Source organism: Macrosteles quadrilineatus, unplaced genomic scaffold (assembly GCF_028750875.1).
Source record: "Macrosteles quadrilineatus isolate MER2022 unplaced genomic scaffold, UCM_ALF_1.0 Scaffold_2__2_contigs__length_208266976, whole genome shotgun sequence".
NCBI lineage: Eukaryota > Metazoa > Arthropoda > Insecta > Hemiptera > Cicadellidae > Macrosteles > Macrosteles quadrilineatus.
Window position 1 is genome coordinate 197,141,228 of NW_026542595.1, and position 8,640 is coordinate 197,149,867.

An 8,640-nucleotide genomic window follows, 5' to 3' on the forward strand; every position below is an offset into this window, starting at 1 on the left:
GGTCCAGTGCAGTCCGTGGCAGAGGAGGGGAGGGGACTGATTTTTCTGTTCCAACTCCAACTGTCAAAAGATCGGCGTCGCCATCTTTGCTTGGCTGTTGTGCCTAACCTCTTGACTTTGCAAAAGTATAACTTAGTCCTTTCAATTTAAAATTAAAATGTAATAGTGTATAATCGTATCCATATTATATTAGTAGCCTAAGATTTTTGTTGTTAGGTAGTTTACCTTCAGTTTTTTAGTTTTCTTTCACCAAAGAATATCGTTATTGAAGAGGCTGTCTCCCAAACCAAGGTAAGGAATTCAAAATAACATTAGGCCTACTTTAGTTAATAAGTTTCAATGTGAGTTACACATCAAAAATTAGGTTCGATAAAAATTCTGCAACATCTAGGCTAGTCTTTCTTTAAACTGATTAAAGTTAGGTTAAGTTATAAACCGGTAGTTAAGTTAAGTTACTTATAGAAAACGAACCTAAATGAGTTAGCCAGGCTTTGGCTTACAGTTAAATAAGTTTTTAGACTACCTAACAAATTTGCATTGGATTTAATCTTAGTACATTTGTTAGTAGGCCTATAGCCTTGATGGGGCTTTCTTTGAAAGTTTGGTTTTTACTTGAACGGAGTCCTAACGTTTTACTGCATGTCCTAATGCGATATCACTTTTTAACCTTACTTAGGTGAACCATTGGCCACAGTTTCAAATCTGCAACTTTTAACAACCTATATAGGAATATACCTAACATATGCCTACTACAATCATTTTCTTAAACCTATGCAGTCAGCCTTAGTCAAAGCCTAGATTAAAGCCTGGTTTACACGGGTAGAGTTGTGGGTAGAGTAGAGTTTCTAGTATAGTAACTCTACCCGTGTAAACACCCACTGGCGCCTAGTAGTAGTATAGTAGATAGTAGGTGGTAGAGTAGAGTTACTAGCAACATGTGGCATAGTAGCTCTACTCTACTTCCCCCACCACTAGCAAAATTGTCACTCTCCTGCACACTATACTTGTGTAAATGAGATCCGCGGCAGTAGAGTAGAGTTTCTGGTAGAGTGACACTGTCTTGTAACTGGTTTATAACACTCATTTTGGGAATGGAGGTGGAACAAACAGTTCACAAACTATCATCAACACTCTACTATGTGTGAACAGTCGCTTGCTTAAAATCGGTAGAGTGGACAAGAAAGTAGCTCTACTATAAACTCTACACTACCAACAACTCTACCCGTGTAAACCAGGCTTAAAAGTTAGGTTACAAGTTAAATATCTTAAATAGTCTACCGTAACTCAATTGTTAGGCCCTACACCTAAATAATTCTTACACCCTTAAAGGATAGTTGATTTCATAAAATAAATTCCTTAGGCATAAGTTAAAAATAGGCTACCGGTACTGCTAGGTAGGGTAGGATAAAAATAAAATCGAGCCAAGCGCAGTAAATTAAACTTAGGCTAGGGAGCATAAGCTAACCAAAAATAACTTCCAACAAACCGAAAATGTACTCCTATCTAACGTATTTGTTTGACCAATTCCTAGAATAACTTAATTTGTTATTTACTGTCACACTATGGATGAGGCCTTTTTTATGTTATAATTAAGTTATTGGTAACATTTCTCGACTGATAACTTACCAATAATTTATTCATACGGTATTGACAGTGACAGCCAGTTTGTTCTAATTTACCTGAACTTTGCGACATTTTACATATCCTAGGTTAAGTTAAGTATAAGTAAATATAAGTTAAGTTCTAGCTAACCAATTTGCGTCAAAATCTGTTACGTTTCTTCAGCGGTATGGATTTTTCTAGGCCTGTTTACTTCTTAACTGAAAGTAAGTTAGGCTAGAACAAATTTTATGTTGTTAATAAATGTATGTAGCCTACATAGCTTGGTTATTGTATCCATACTTTTGAAATTTGTGAAAATTGAATGAGAATCGGCTGCGGCACATTTTATGTGCGTGGGTTATGCTTGTCAAAGCACCTTATTGCACCATGCCGAGTTTTGTGAACTGTACCCTATTTAAGCATGAGTAGATCTGGGAAAACTTTATTATGGTTGATTTTTAGGCCCTTTTACAGCATTGAGAAATATATTAAGCTGATTTTGATTCAATCAAATTTATTTATTCCCAACGGCAAATCACCGTTACATGAGATTGCAAAAAAATAAAGTTAAAAAAGTGTGCATGAAGTTCTTGTCAAAGGTTTAACTTCTTTTTGTCTGTCTTCCCCATTTAAAGTTTTGAATCTAGAAATTCGCTGATGGAACCTTTTCAAGCTGAAACCTTTTTCAAAGTTTTGGTGGTTTTGAGATTAGATTTTGACACGTTACTAGTGCTACATAGCCTACTATTAATAATAGCAAACTTCTTGTTATTTCTTACAGAAGCTGTTTTTCAACCAGTTTCCAGAGGCCAAAGAAAAAGAAACATCGAGACGGTGACAAAAGATTGGCTAAGACCGTCATGAAATCGAATTGTAAGCAAGTAGGAAGGAAGGTAATTTGATACCTAATGATTGATTAATAGATGATGTTAGTCACCATCAAAGCAAAATGTAAAAACTTAGCCTAATGTTTCATTTGCCTTACAGAGTTGATGCTTGATTTATTTGCACATAGCCTATCTCTCTAAGATATCAAAACTAATAGGTAGGCCTATAGACAAACAAATTAAAACCAACACTTTTTTTTATTGGAAACTGCAACATTTTCTCAACCAAAGCAAAATGATATGTTTAAGGAGTTAATGGCAAAAAAGGGCTCAGTAAATTGAAAGAAGCCAGGTGTTCTGATTCTGCTTTAGAATAAGAAATCTGTTCATGAGTCATCTCTTAAAAATTTACATCCAACACCAGTTGAATATATTCAATGTTAATAATATAATGTTACTTTTTTCAGGAAAGAAACGACTGAGGAGGACGAAGACTGCATCCCATAAATGGCTCATGGACTCAATCTTTAGATAATCTTTATGTCTTTAAAATTCATTATTATTTATAAGTGCAAAGATCTAATGTAATATTTTTAAATACATACATGTTGGAGTATAATGCTGAATATTGATTAAGGCCTACACATTTGCTAATGAGGTAATTTTTCAAATACCTATGGATAAACATTAACAAAATTAAATATTTTGTAATGGATGATCAATTTAACAGCAGTATTACCTTGCTGACTAAAATAGAAGAAAATTCACAAATAATAATTCTTTTACCAACAAAGGAGCTAGTAGACCTAATAATCCTGTGTTAAATTGTGCATTGTCTTTTGATTTTGTCACTAAGGTAGGCCTAAGATTTATAGGCCTACATAAAAAATCGATAAAATGCTGGCCTAAAGCCATCTTTACAAACAGTTTCAATAGAAATTAGTTAATTTAACAATCAATATTGTTAGGTATATTTTAAAAAGATAATTAACCTCAATTACAAATTGTGTATCAATCCGTAAAATTGTCTGATATTAGGTATGATTGAGATTCATGTTAATATTAGACATGTAATGTTAGATACATTCATGGTAATATTAGATATGTATTTGGTTATTTTCATTTTGTTTGACGGTTTGAATAGCACGGAAATAACAAAAAAGGTTTTTTTTTATTAGGTATAACAGTGTCTATTGTAATTGAGTACCTAATCTTACATAAACTGCAGAATTATAGGGTCCTCAACCATTTCAGTAAGAAGTAATCATGCTCATGTAAAGAAAAATAAAAAATTCTTTACTTATATTCAAAATATACTCTTTACTTAATTGATCATTCCATCAAATAAAATCACCTCACACCTTTATGTAATACAATTTAGGTATTCCATACAGGTGTGAGTATATCAAAAAGTTGCCCCCTGGTGGGGTTTTAATGAATTTAATTTATATGATCAGACAACTGAGGACCAATCACAGAGCTGCGCAGTGGAAATAAAGATGTTAAGTGTGGGCCCTGTAATTAAATATCCCAGAAGTCCGATTTATGGACCGTGAGAGGTCTGATATGTTGTCCTCCTTCACACCTTCTTCAGCTTAATTCTAACACTTCTTAAAACTAATAGATGTGTCTATTTGAACACTCCATGAATTAAAATGTGCTGTTCTGATGAAAGATTGTGATATGAATTGATACTCTGTAAAACTGTAAAATTGCAAATAATAATATTGAAATATTGATTGAAAATATTTGTGAAACTGTTTGTACAGGAAATATTTATCAAAAGTATGACTTCAAGATGATATATATATACTGGATTCGGTTAAGCCGATTACTCATGAATTCAACAACTTGATATTAAATATTATGAACTGAACCTATAAAAATTGTACTGTCAAAATATATTTATAGAATGTAAACATCAATATTCTTTGTGTATACTTTGTATACTTCTTTCAGTTAAGCCATTTACCTCTTTACTTTACCAGTTTTTATACTAATGATACTAACAGCTGAAACACAGGATAATGAAAAGATGGTGATATGTAAAAATAATGTATAATAAACCAGAATCATGAGCTGTGATACAAATATTGAATATAAATAATGTGATAACCTTTTTGTGCACAATTTAACAATATTTTGAAAGAGAGAGTGAGAGAGTTGATTGTAAGATTGAACGTTCAAATTGGCGGTTTGTTCATTTTTAAAACTGCAAAGTCTCGGGAAAACCTAGCCTTGATGATTTTATTTATTTGTTTTGGATCACCAGACTCCCCAAAGATGTTCGTAATTATCAAACTGGCCAGTTTACAATTTAATCAAACAGGGACTATTATGTAGGTTTGTGATCTACATCACTCCTTGCTGATCAGTGCAACGGGGCCAATCGACTGCTGAGTCGATTATTTGATAATTTTTTTAGTATTTAATATTTATGAATTTAATGGGAGTCTATCCTCATGACCCTTTATCAACCCTAGCCTTCGACCGAGCACTCTGTTACCCCCATTTACGTTACACAATCAAACTCTCACTATTAAAAAATGTAATACTGTTCAAAAATTATTCTACACATGAAATACAAACGTTTTAAATAATAATACTGATGATGATAGAATCTGACTGTACATAGAATACAAAAATAATAATATCACAGATAAACATTGCTCTTTAAATTAATACACCATTTCAATTCAATTTAAGAAATAATTTTCATTTGACTAGGTTCACTATTATAACTTAAATCCTTTGTATGACATGACCAAATTTAATAAAACATTTTATCCTGAATCGTGACCATGTGCTCTAAGTAGACCAAATGAAACACGAAAATCTCAGACCAAACAAAACATGATTCATAACTTGTAAAACGAGTGGTACATGTGAAAAAATGTGGCAGATTGGCAAGACTATTTTAATACTAAAACACAAATAACACAAACATTTACTTACGTACACATGTCGACACATTAACATTCATTCCGACGAAGATTCACGCGTACCGAACATTTAAAAACTGACTCGTGGTAATTTTGACTTTTTGTCTGACCGAGCGGAATATCACGACACGGTTTTTTCTGATGTAGGACTTATTAATTCTTGTTTTTTCGAGCTGGCGTTTAATGATTCAATTGAAAATACCGTCACGACGACCCGCGATTCGCTAGAAACTGACATTTGCTATCGATATGATGCATGTACGAATTTTCATCACGAACGCGAACAATCAATCCGGCATCTCAACTGTCTCGACTTAATACTAATAAAACACACCCCCAAATGCAATTCGGCGAAATTTTGACAATTGCGATCGTTTGATGCACGTACAATTTCCGCCCGAACGCTAATTTCCGAGCTACGAATGAAGATATTAATGAATTTGTCCTACACCAGTGACAAAACGCGACTTCACATGTTGACTACGCGATTGCTGAGCCACGAGTGACGACGAGACGATTGCACACGGCACGGCTCCCAACGGTCTTCCAGTTCGTATCCTTCCGCGTTACGTCATGTTGGACTGACTTGTCCATTGCCTGTCGCGGATTTTAAATCTTTTGATTTGAAAATCGGCACACTCATCAATAACCATGGTTTAGGCCTATATAAAATTAATGAGTCTTGCCATTGATTTCAGTAAGTAGAAAAGAGTGGAAATTGTGATAAGATAATGGCAGTATTTGTCGTCTGATTGGAAAGTGTAAGTCAAGAGTGTGACCCTTTACAATCATTTTCTACAAAAGAGTTATATAAATGGAAATAACAAACAATCGTCATGTACCAATAATGTAAAAATATCAGCATACAAATTTAATTTTTTTGAAAACCCGTCCATAAATTCCTTTCCCTCATGTCAAAAGGTAAATATTTTTAACGAGTTATTCACGTAAAATACAAAAAACTATGGATACAAAAACGTTACTGTATTTTAATTTGAGAAAATGTGAAAGACGTGATAAAATACTAACACAATTATGTTTTTTCACATCATTCTCATGTCAAAGTGGGTCGTCTTCGCAAGCTCAAACAACCAATACATTCTGGAACAGTAAGCCTACTGGCCAGGTTCTGAACCAGTACTGGCCAGGTTCTGAACCAGTACTGGCCAGGTTCTGGAACAGTTACTGGCCAGGTTCTGGACCAGTACTGGCCAGGTTCTGGAACAGTACTGGTCAGGTTCTGGAACAGTTACTGGCCAGGTTCTGGGCCAGTACTGGCCAGGTTCTGGAACAGTACTGGCCAGGTTCTGGAACAGTACTGGCCAGGTTCTGGAACAGTACTGACCAGGTTCTGGAACAGTACTGACCAGGTTCTGGAACAGTACTGGCCAGGTTCTGGAACAGTACTGGCCAGGTTCTGTAACAGTACTGGCCAGGTTCTGGAACAGTACTGGCCAGGTTCTGGTTCTGGCCCAGGTTCCTGCCAATTCTGGAACCTGGGCCAGAACCTGGCCAGTAACTGGATTTTTTTCACTAGGGGAGGCTGGTTAACTGGCGATCCGTGGGTTAACCCAGGAGAGAAGAATAATAGCTTGATTTTGATTGGCTCTTGGCTGACTGGTTACGTTCGGCAGACGGCAATGGCAAATATCCTTGTTTGACATTTGTTAAACATAACCTAAAATAAATTGAACTGGAAATAAATTAAGAAATAACAAACCAGAACCTATGTAGACAATTAATTGATGACTATTTCAAATTTAAAGATATAAGGCTACAGATATACAGTAATGGTTTTAAGGTTTTTAAATGCGTAGAGTAGGCCTAAATTATTATATTTTCGGTAGGTAGTATCGTAGTTGTGTAGGGCCTACAATCAATAGGTTACCTTGTCCACAGCAACGCAACAGTGGTTGGAAAGTTTGCTCATAAGAAGCCTTTTGGTTTTATTTTATTTTAACACGAGTCTTACATTACACAAAAGTAAATATTAAACATTCGGGCCTAACCACTAGTCTATTATTATCATGTGTAAATTAACAACTACTGTAGTACGTCTAAAATTAAATTTAGTTTAGAAACATCGAACGTGTCTAATGCTGAGTAGCCTAGGCCTGCCATTACAAAACGTCCATGTCACTGGCCCGGCCATGACGGAACTAGTACATAAGAATTATGCTAATATTTAGTACCTATTTCGTACTATTTAGTACCAACAAACAAAAAATTAGTACCCCACTCGGTACCGGATAACTAATTAATTTAGGATTCCGGGCCAGTGACATGCTGGCCCGGCCATTTTCGAATTTGATCTTAATATGTATACCATCATTTAGTACCTATTTCGTACTATTTTGTACCTCCATTAATATAATTTGTACCTCAAAGAAAACCAAGCTACGGGCCCGTTAACTGTACAGGTCAATGACCCCTCAGCCCGGCCATATCGGAACCTATGGTTATAAGCTATACTACTATCTAGTACTTATTTCGTACTATTTTGTACCTCCATTAATATAATTTGTACCTCAAAGAAAACCAAGCTACGGGCCCGTTAACTGTACAGGTCAATGACCCCTCAGCCCGGCCATATTGGAACCTATGGTTATAAGCTATACTACTATTTAGTACTTATTTTGTACTATTTTGTACCTCCATTAATACTTCAAAGAAAACCAAGCTACGGGCCCGTGAACTGTACAGTTCAACGACCCCTCAGCCCGGCCATATCGTAACCTATGGTTATAAGCTATACTACTATTTAGTACCTATTTCGTACTATTTTGTACCCCCATTAAAATAATTTGTACCTCAAAGAAAACCAAGCTACGGGCCCGTTAACTGTACAGATCCATGGCCCCTCAGCCCGGCCATATCGGAACCTATGGTTATAAGCTATACTACTATTTAGTACTTATTTCGTACTATTTTGTACCTCCATTAATATAATTTGTACTTCTAAAAAAACTACTAAAAAAACTGAAAGACAAATAATTTTGAAAACTAGGGAATGTTGAAGCCATAATTTTAGTTTAGGGTTTCAGTTTTTTAGAAGATAAGTTTAAAATTGTAAAAAGTCTAGCAGCCGACGCTAACATTCTACATTCTAGAAATATTGATATTACTTCAGTTTTAGTTGACTACTAAATTCCCGTACGTAGGACGGGCCAACAGCTCGTTAAGTTTTACAACATAAATTAATTAAGAAAAAAGAAAGAAAAAATTAACAAAGTTGTGAACTTAATGTTGAATGAAATAAAAAAATCACC

General features: G+C 34.9%; 1 long non-coding RNA gene across 1 annotated transcript; it reads left to right on the plus strand.

The window, feature by feature from the left end:
* LOC128987176 (uncharacterized) lies at nt 1-3,322 on the plus strand. The gene is made up of 3 exons (XR_008490201.1): nt 1-291; nt 2,384-2,495; nt 2,897-3,322. It is a non-coding gene; the product is annotated as an uncharacterized LOC128987176 (long non-coding RNA).
* The last annotated feature ends 5,318 nt before the right edge of the window (nt 3,323-8,640 follow it).